The 10541-nt window shown below is 39.8% G+C and overlaps 1 pseudogene across 1 annotated transcript in view; it reads right to left on the bottom strand.

Annotated features, from left to right (window-relative positions):
- Positions 1 to 10339, bottom strand: part of LOC105887089 — a 59055-nt pseudogene extending 48716 nt beyond the window's left edge. Inside the window, exons 1-2 of the transcript XR_002773659.1 lie at positions 10220 to 10339; positions 9425 to 9430 (exon numbers count right to left, since the gene is read on the bottom strand). The product of XR_002773659.1 is annotated as a ubiquitin-conjugating enzyme E2 variant 2 pseudogene (transcript). The remainder of the gene's footprint in view (positions 1 to 9424; positions 9431 to 10219) is intronic.
- Positions 10340 to 10541: the final 202 nt, after the last annotated feature.

Raw genomic sequence — 10541 nt, 5'->3', positions numbered from 1 at the left:
ACCTTAGGTGTATGTGGCTGGCGCCTTAGCCGCTTGAGCCACAGGCGCCGAGCCATGTTTTCTTTTTAAATATTTGCTTGTTTGACTGTAGTCAAACAATTTGTTACATCATAAATTAAATTCACACATTCTTAAAATGTTTTAACAATTGGAATATTTTTTCTTATTTTTTTGGCATATTTTGAATACTCATTTTTTAAAAAACTATTTTGGTAATCATGCTGAATTTATCCCACTACTAGCAAATAAATCCAGGTACAAAGTCCATAAGCATAATTGTTAATTAAAGCAGTATAAAGTAATGGTTCATTATTTTGGTTATAAATACATGTATTTATACTTGTTAAATTTATGAAATTTACTGATATTATCTTCACTTCAATTAAAGAACATCTCAAATTTCAGAATCTGTTTCTTAGATTCTATTGTCTTTTGCTTGCTTTTCATGTAAAATTATTTCACTGAGATCTTAGTATTTCATTTACTTTTATGTTAGGTACCATTTGTATTTATGACTATGCTTGCTTTTCAGAGGTAGACTTTTTGCTATTTACATTTTTAGTTCTTATCTATGGTTACAGAAGACATCTGGTATGTGGAAATTAAAAATATGGTGTCAATCAATACAGCAGCAAAAAGTAAACACTGGTGTATTGAGGGTCTATGTTGTCATAGAAATTATATATACCCTAAGTGCAAATATTCTTTGATGAGTAAGCCAACTAAAATAATTCACAATCATTGAATTTACTCATCCTTTTTATGAATAGGGTGAAATATGAAGGATTTGAAAGAGTCTACAGTTGACCGTTTCCAGGTATCAGCTTCTTGATATCACAACTGCATCCTAACTTTTTATAAAGCAAAATGGCTGTATTTATCTCCCTTGGGGCCCAGTGTGCTCCAGTTCTGGGGCTTCAGTCTCTAACAAAGCTGATTCTGCCACCTTTTCAAAACAAGTGAAAACCAACTGTTTATTAATACAAAGGAAACACACAAAATATTCTAATCTCTCAGCAGGTGCAACGAGAAAGCATCCAGTGTTTCAGTGAAGGTAGCCCAAAATGTAAAACTAGCTACAGACTTTGCGGGACCTAGTGAAAAATGAAAGTTTGAGGGTTCCTGTGCAAAAATAAGTTAGAATTTCAAGGCAGGGACTACAGAGAATTGCACCAATATGAGCCCTTCTGAGGACCAAGCCTTGTGAGACTGTATGTATTCCACACCAAAGAAGCCAGTGAGCCAGATCAGGGAACAATTGGGATTTGAGTAGCTTTTCACTTATGTAATCCTTCACTCATTCTTCTACCAGTAGTATACGAGTGAATGAGGTAATGATTCTTTTCTTGTGTAACTTACATTGCATGAAAAATCAGATAATTAAAAAAAATATATAAATATATATGTATCAGATGCTGATTAGACCTGATAATAAAATTAAGCCGTGTAAAGGGACAGAAAATGATGTATTTTGGGAATTCCATTCAAGAAATTCTCTCTGATAGGTAAGATGTGAGTGGCGATGTAAAAGAGAGGGGTCAGGCCAGATGACTATTTGTGGGAAGAAGACTCCAGGGAGAGGGAAAAGGAAGTTCAACTTTTGCGGTTGTGAGATTTGTTGAGTGTTCCAAGGACAGCAAGTTGAGGCTGTGACCAAGCAGGGAAATGGTAGAGGTGAAGGCACAGTGCATTGGCAGAGTGGGGACCTTATTCCACATGGGGCTTTGGATTTTCTAATAACTATCATAGGAAGTTTTGTGCAGATGAAGGCCATCACTTGCTTTGTAATCTGAAGACTCTTTTAGCTAAAGAGTGGAGAACAGGCCAGAACAGGGTAGGTGCGGAGGCAAGAATAAAGCCAGGAAGCCAAGTTAACAGTATGGGAGAAGAACATGGCTTGAACTAGGTAGAGTGTGTGTCTGGGATATTGTAGAAATAACTGGGTCCTGGCAGGTTTCAGAAATAGAAATTCAGCAGGATTTCCTAATTGGATGTGGGGTATAAAAGTAAGTCAGGAGGTCTAACGTGTTAGACATCAGTAACTAGAATGAAATTACCTTTTATAGAAATAGTCTATGGTCTTTCAAAGAGTAGGTAGTACAGGGAAATGTCCAGAGTTTTGTTTTAGATACATTAATTTTGAGATGCCTCCTAAACAGGCAAATGGAAATGCTATATAAAAATTTAGAAATATGAAGCGTAACTTGTGGAAAAGCTTGTGACTGGAGGAGGAGGGTGCAAATACTGGGGAGATATATAGGACTGGGTATACTCAGAAAAGGGAAAAAGGCAGGGAGACAGGCCCAGAAAATGCTAATCCTCAGACATTAGATGGCTGAAGGCAATGAGTCAAGAAAATGAGAATAAAACCCCAGTAAAATAGGAGGAGGAGAAAAAAAAGGCAATGTCCCATTTGTCAAGAGAAGCAAATATTTCTGGTAGGAAAGATGATTAACTGTGTGACATGCTGCTGGTGGGGACAATGAGAGCAAAGCTGAGGGGTCTAGCTGCCTTTTGCTTTACAATGTGAATCTCCGAGGTGACCCTTATTGATGATGGAAATTTGGATGTGAGGGGAAAGCAGAGCACAGTCCACAAAGATATTAAAGAAGCTGACAAAGTATGCAGATTTACAGTGTGTTATCTGAAAGTAAGAAGTTGACAAAACTGCCAATGAAATATACATAGCCAACTGAAGGAATTAAGATGAGATGGTTTCTAAGGAACATATGTTTGGATTATCCTAGATGCTGTGTGTCCATCTCACATAAGGCCCAGAAAAAAAGTTAACATCACCCTCCCACCATTTTTCAGATAAGACACTAAGTTCTGAAAGGCTAGGCTATGCCTGAGGTTATAGGGCTACTTACCAGTACTGACAGGATCCTCCCACCTATAGTTTTGACTTGTAAATCCAAGGCCATCACAGCACATGACCACATTGTAATGTAAGCATTTGTTCGTCTGAATCATATCTTCAAGGTTTTTCTACACCTCAGATCAATGACAGCAATGTCTATTGAATTTGGACTATTTGAAGAACAGTTAAGAAAGTGGAATTCAAAGAGAAATAAGGTTAGTTGGGCAGACATGAATGAAGAAAAATACCTAAAAAATGTTTTTTTAAGACAAATAACAGAAGTTAAAAGTGGGTCTGAAGTTGTCCCCTTTTGTCTTCCAGGCAGGCACTCTGACACAGTCTAGGGTGCTGGAGGCAAAGCCTCAGTCTGCCCTGCCCTGGTATGTCAGATGTGCTCCCAAATAAAGTGGTCAGAGCAGGCCTACAGCCATGACACCTGATAGCATCCAGGAATGTTAAATGGAGATTATCCAGGCAGTGAAAGAATTCTGTTTTTGAAACTAATCATAGGTATAGAAAGATTAAAATGAGTGGGCAGGGTATCTGCTCAAAACAGAAAAGTTGCTGACTTTTACAGCCCTGGGCAGGGATTTGTCAATGTAGAATAGTTTTCAGTTGCTTTCCTATGGCTCCTTGAGCTAAATAGCTTAGAAGCCTGCCAGGCACAATCTATTAGGAATTGTTGGTATTGAATTGCTAGCAATTTATCAATAGCCTGCTTCTGGTCAAGGTAGCTAGTAGAATCCAATCCCAGCAAAGTAATAGGAAATAAAAACATGGAAGAAAATTGTAAATGATTTCTGAGAATTACTCCAGGATTCTAAATTCCTAGAACCCATAGCAGGAATGAAATAATGACATTTGACCTCGGATTCTTTGGCTTCATGTTCAGGGAAGGAGAAAAAAAAAAGCCCCACATTAAGCTCATGGTTCTTGGGATGAAGGTTAATCGCCATGACTAAGCTAGAGCATGGTACTGACAGAAAGACACATAGGCCAATAGAATAGAGAATCTAGAAATGAAACCATTTACCTTCACTTCAACTAACCATTTTTTCTGACAATATAGATAAAAACATACACTTGGGAAAATACACCCAATTCAATAAATGGTGCTGGGAAAACTGGATAGCCACAGGCAGGGGATTAAAACAGGACCACTATCTCTCAGCATAAATTAAGTGAAAATGGATTGAAGACTTAAATGTAAAACACTTGAAACCTTAGAGACTTAAGAAGAAAACACATAAAAACATGTCTTGATATTGGCCTAAGTAAAGAATTTATGACTAAGGTCCTCGAAACAAATATAGCAACAACAAAAACAAATAAATGGGACTTATTTAAATTAAAAACTGGGAGAAAATATTTGCAAACTGTATATCTGACAAAGGACTAATATCTAGAATCTACAAAGAACTCAAACAAATCCAGAAAAAAAAAGTAACCCCATCAAAAAATAGGCAAAAGAAATGAACAGATTTTTTTTTCTTCAGATGAAGATATACAAATGGTGGAAACAGATGAAAAAATCCTCAACATCTCTGTGCAAAATGCATTAGCATCAGGGAAATGCAAATTAAAACAATAATGAGATAACTACCTTACCCCTGTCAGAATGGGCATTGCTAACATGACAGCAAACAATAGATGTTGGGACAGATGTAATGAAAAGAAAACGCTTCTGCACTATTGGTGGGAATATGAGCTGGTACAAACTCTGGCAAACAGTATGGAGATTCCTCCAAGAAGTAAAAGTAGATGTGCCATTTGATCCAGAAATCCTACTACCGGTTATTTATCTATTCCAAGGAAAAGAAGTTATTATATCAAAGACATCTGCACCTGAATGTTTATTATAGCACACCAAAGATAAAGAAAATCTGGTGCATGTATATCATGGAGTACTACCAGGCCATAGAAAGGAATGCAATAATGTCTTTCACAGCAACTTGGATGGAACTGGAAACCATTATCCTAATTGAAGTATCTCAGGAACGTTAAAACACACACCACATATCATCATTTATAAGTGAGATCTAAGTGACAGATATATATGGCCATAAAGTGGTGTAACAATTGTCGACTAAGAAGGGGAGAGGGTGGAGGAGTGAAAGATAAAAGGTTACCCTCTGGGTACAGTGTACCTCATTCTAGTGATGGGTACACAAAAGCCCTGACTTCAGCATTATATAATACATTTACATCGCAAAAATCTATTGAAGTCATAATATAACAACAACAACAAAGCCAAATTCTCTTTGATTTTTATAAGGTTTCAGAAGTCAAAATATAGTATATTTAAAAAAACCCAAAAGTTAAAATATAATACAGAAAATGTCTTTCATGTGCTTTACACAAATAATGCTACTGTAACATTTTTAGTCATTGAAGTTCTGTGATGCTGAGTCAACTGAGATTTTGTGTGAAATTGTCATAGCAAAACTTAGACTCACTGAGACCTTTCAGTGAGCATACCTTCTTTCTCTACCACTATCCTTTGCCCACACCAACTTTGATGGCTTGTTTACTTCCTATTCCTTTGCATGAAGCCATCTGTAGCCCCCATATTAGTGTAAACAATTTGTCCAACATCACTGATTCTTCAGAGCAGCCTTGTCAAGGATAAATGTGGACTGGGAAATTGGGGAGGAGCTGGATTTGCAATCACATATGCTCCTGAATCAGCTCCGCCTGCTATGTCTTCTCTCTCCATCCTTCCTGCCAGACCAACATGAGCACCACACACTGCATGTGCCCCTGTCACTGTTGTGGCACAAGAAAATGGCTGAGAGCCATCTCTCTACCTCTTCAAACTCTTCACTGTTGACTCACTTTAATTCTCTGTCTTCAAGAAACACAATACCTCCCCTGCCCATCAAGACAACCTTAATTCCCAAAGTTCCCAAAACAGTAGGGTATTTACATCCCAAGGCCCAATGATAATAAAATGCTTTTAAATAAATGAGAATCCTACTTCCCTAGCACCTTTCCTAGCCCATCACTGTTTCATTCAAAAGGTGAAATGTCAATGTTATCCATGTACACACTCCACTAACAAATGGCTTCCCCCATCTGTCAACAATGCTATCCCTTAAAGTCCCATTTTTATCTTTGCCAAATCTTGCATCACCTCTCATTACTTTGGTGCCCCAGTTGAGAGATACTGGGCACCTCAACCCCCTAGATCCTCAAATTCCCTATTTCGGTATCTCAGCCCCCATCAGAGAGCAGCCTCACTGTTGTCCAGAGCCAGCCCATAGCAAAAATCTTTAACTCCCTTATTCAACTCACTCCCCATGACCCACTGGCCTTTCTCTTTTCCTACTCTGATTCCAAGATCTCTTCTTCAGCTTCCTGAGAACTCCAGACATTTGATTTCCTTTTTTCTCCAAATCTTTCAGTTTCACATCACTTTGTATTTGTCTCTGACTTGTGTGTTGCAAGGTGACCAACCAATAAAGTGATAGATCTGAAAAGCTAGTCCAGAGAAATAAATTTAGAAAGTTAAAAAGGCAAACAAGAACATGATAGATGTGCTCAGCTTCTGAACCAATTATTATGCAGGAAGAGGAAACAAAGAACGTTGCTCTACACAGCCCCCTCCAGAGCAGGCCTTAAACACAGCTGAGAGATTTATCCACACAAACTGTTTATGTCTTTTGTAAAGTCAAGCAGAATCAATATTGTATGTTAAGTATCTTTTCCACTTTCCCAAAGATGAGTTTGTTTGCTTGTTTCCTTTGATCACTGGGCCGTCCTTCACACCTGGAGTGGTACCTGGCCTGTAGAGGGCAATGAATAGAGGCATGCTAATGAATGGGTGGATAGATAAGTGAGTAGACTTTGTAAAAAAGAATAAAATGAGTGATTGTGCCAGGAAAAGTGCATATATTACCACTGCCTCTTAATACAGCAGCTGAAGTATCTAGCCATTTCTGTCCCTTCATGAACAGTCATGGGAATTCCACCCCGGGGGAGTCTGTGGCCTATGTGATGCATATCACAGCAGAAGATGAATTAGAAGAGCTGCTCCCAGGGCAGAATTGAGATCATCAGATGACAAGCAGAGTGAAAGAAGTTTAATTTGATATAAAGGGTAGCCTTCTGACCATGAAATAAATAAATATCTGTATTTTATATGGAAATAAGATGTATCTATATAAAATAAAAAAATAAAAAAAATATATCTATGTAAAATATAGATATGAAATATATATAAGTATATATTATATATATACATGCACACATATATATTTTATAGAGAGACAAAAGTTGAACTAGCCAGCTCAGAATCACATACATTAATTTTCATAATTAGATGCTGGGTCTTGAGAATGTAGAGAGACTCTCCCCACCCCACCCTCAATCATTTTCCTTTTTGGAAATTGTCCTAAAAGCTACAGAGGAGACAGAATGTTGGTAAGAGGAGTCAGCCACTGACCCCCAAACTCCTGGGCGGGATCAGCCTTGTCCAGATCTGCCCTGAAATTATTCTTTCCTTCCATACTCACATTTTGTCTTATCTGTAATCTTAATAGGACTTATTTAAAGAAAATGTAAGAAATGGGACAGAGTCAAAATAACTTTTATGAGGTCAGAAGAAGGTGGGATACAGGACATTCTCCAGTTTGACTAGAGGAGTTTTGGAGAGAGCCACATGGGAAAGTCTCCCTCAGCAGGCAGTTTGGACGTGTTTGGAAGAGAAAAGTGTCAAGGATGACATCGTCCAATGATGGGAGAGATAGCAAATTGTCCTTTATACACTTAGCAAAGAAGCATTAGGGCGGACTGGTGGCAAAGCCTCTCATAAGTGGAAGAGATCTTAAATTCACCCACTGCCTGTTTTATAAATGACCATATTCAGACATCAAAAGCCTAAATCTAAGTCTCAAGTTTACCTGAGCACTATGTAGAGCTCGGGTCATCTCATGTATTTGTTGAATTATTTTACTCTGTTTTTGTACACAGTGCTGTTTTTATTCACAGACTGTTGAATACGTTTCTAGGTATGTCTTAGATGTTTGAATTATCTAGTCTGTCTTAGATAATCTCATCAAAATATTGAAAGTAGTGATGTTATTATTATAACATAAGTACTTTAGATGTTTGACCTACCCTCTTAGAAATACATGATTCCCATAACTTTTATATTCTGAATATATTGAAGAAAAAATTTTCTTTATATAAAAATAGGAAAAGAAAAACTAACTGAAACACTAGTGACCACATATGGCAGTCCTCAAGTGTGGAGTGATATGGTTAGACTAAGCAATCACAGGTGGGTTCACTGCCATGGTTCACACCTGTTCTCTGAGGCTGTCACTAAAATATTCATTCTTTGAAATTGACTGAATATCCATGTGTGCAGGATATTTTGTTGATGATTTGTGTGTTTACCTCCTTTAATGTCCATGTCAAGACTATGAGGTGTTATCCCCATATTCCAAATGAGGCAGCTCAGGCCCCCAGGATGTAAGCCCTGCCCATGGCCACACACAGCCTGGTCCAAGATTGCAGGTGTATCTGATGCTGGTCCCTGATGCTGGTCCTTGATGCTGGTCCTTCCATCTTGTCATGTTTGGGGTAATTGTATTTTTCACTTGTGAATAATAATAAGACTCCTCTGCCATGACAAAGCGGGAGAACGCTGGAATTTGAGCATGAAAGGACTCTCCCCTCCATGCTGCCCTCTCCATCCTCTTTCCTCTTGCGCTCACTGCCTGTTTTCCTGGCTCTTCACTTGTCTTTCTGATCTGCTTCCGTCCCTCCCAGTTTGTCTATCGGTCTCTTTCTCTCCCACTCTCTTCCTCATTTTCCCTGAATCACTTTTCTTTTTATGCACCATGGTCACCACATGCTTCCCAAGCAGGCAGGATCCTGCCTCTCTGCTCAGTCCCTTCTGCGTCCCTGTTTCCGGCTTCAGGCTCATCTCTGCATGTTAAGTGTGGCTTGAACTTTTCCCCTCTTTCAAAAGTGTTGTTTCTTCCAAATGCTCATAAGCACTTTTAACCACTTGCAGTATGTTTTGATTTGCCAGCTGTTTCTTCCTGGCACTCATAGAAGGTTCCAGCCATCTGTTTGCCAAGTAGAAAAAGAGAATGTAAAAATATGCTTTTTCCTCCAGTAACACACATACTCTAACCTCTATGTCTAACCTTGCCCTCAATCCAGCCCCTGTGGGATGCAGAGCGGACCTATACTTATTCTCCTTGAAATGCCACCATGTGATAGCAACCAGTTCTCACACAAAGATAATAAATTAAAAAGAAGCCACACTTCTGTGGACATGCTATGGGGGGACTTACAGAGAAACTGGGAAGGAACTGTATGGCTGTTACCCTGCTTGGTAAGAACAGAGAGGGGGAAGTTATATTCTTGACAGGAGTCTGGCCTGTGGTCTCTGGCTTCTGATTTAGAACATGGGGCAGGGTCAGGGGAGGTTTATATGATTTCTTAGCTCTTTGGAGGCCTCAGAGGGCTATAAAGGTGGGCCATGTACCTTGAAAGCTTTGTCCTAAGTCATAAATTCGTCTGTACTTAATCTTTTTTATTATCACTTACCTTCATCTACAAAAATAGAGACAACAAGGTTTATGTCTAACTTTTGCTATGTGAATACAGGGAGAAAAATTTTTTTGGGTAATATTTGGCTGATGATGTAAGAGATTCCATTAAGTCTCTGAGCAAGTTTCCTAACTCGGAAACAATGTTCAGAGACTATTTTAACATCGTGAAATAGTCAAGTGCACTTGACACAGACGTCTGTGCCCGTCTGTCAGTTTTCTGAAATGCAGGGGCAGGGCTCTTCTCGTGGGTGCTCAAACATCAGCACAGAGAATGGATATGCTGCAAAATATGGCACCTCCATTGCTGCTGCTCTTGTCTGGATCTGTGCTGTCCTCGGACTTGGGCAGGCAAGGCTGGGTGCCACCACCAGGGTGCTCAGAAGCTGCCTCAAGGAGACACCTGGTCCCGCCTTTCTAGGGCACACTCGGGAACCTCCAGTGCTTGTGCAGTGTGATGGGTGTGAACATCACATTCCAGGAGGTGAAGGGTAAGGATGGAGCCTAGTTCCCAGGGCTGCTGTGTCCATGTGTGACTGCACCCCCTGCCAGGAAACAGGAGAGGCGGCAATGAGAAGGTAAAGGTCATACACGTTGCTGGGGACGGTAGCCGTGGGCCAGGCCACTGTCATCCTCAAATGTCCAGTTTCCTAACTAAATCTGGGTTTCCTGGCTTCCCTTTAACCCATTCTCTATATTGAAGCCAGGGGGATCTTTTAAAGGGAAAATCAGATCAAGTCGTTCGCAGCTTAGAAGCCCCCTCTGGGTCCTTTTCAGTGAGAAGGAAGCCTACCCTCCTTTCCTCGTGCTCGGCCGGCCTGGCTGTGTCCTGCATCCGCCGCTGCTGGTCCCTGTGACTCAGCCGCCCTGTCCTGCTGCTGCCCACTGTGGCGCCAGTCCCACTGCCTTCCATCACTACACCTGTAGCAGTCGCTCTGCTCCCGCCTGGTCTCTATGAAGCTTTTGATCCCAATCCTTTAAGAAAATCTTCCCACCTGCCTTCCTTGCAGGCCTTCATCAGTCCCTCTTCCTACCATAATCTGGATTTTGGAAAATCACTTTGAAAAAATGTTATAGGACATCATCTATTTTTATGTTTGAACATTTATCTCCAT

The sequence above is a fragment of the Otolemur garnettii genome, unplaced genomic scaffold (assembly GCF_000181295.1).
Source record: "Otolemur garnettii isolate 467f Iridium unplaced genomic scaffold, OtoGar3 scaffold00045, whole genome shotgun sequence".
Lineage (NCBI taxonomy): Eukaryota > Metazoa > Chordata > Mammalia > Primates > Galagidae > Otolemur > Otolemur garnettii.
The sequence above is the reverse complement of the archived record's forward strand: the minus strand, read 5'-3'. Positions and strand labels throughout refer to the sequence as shown.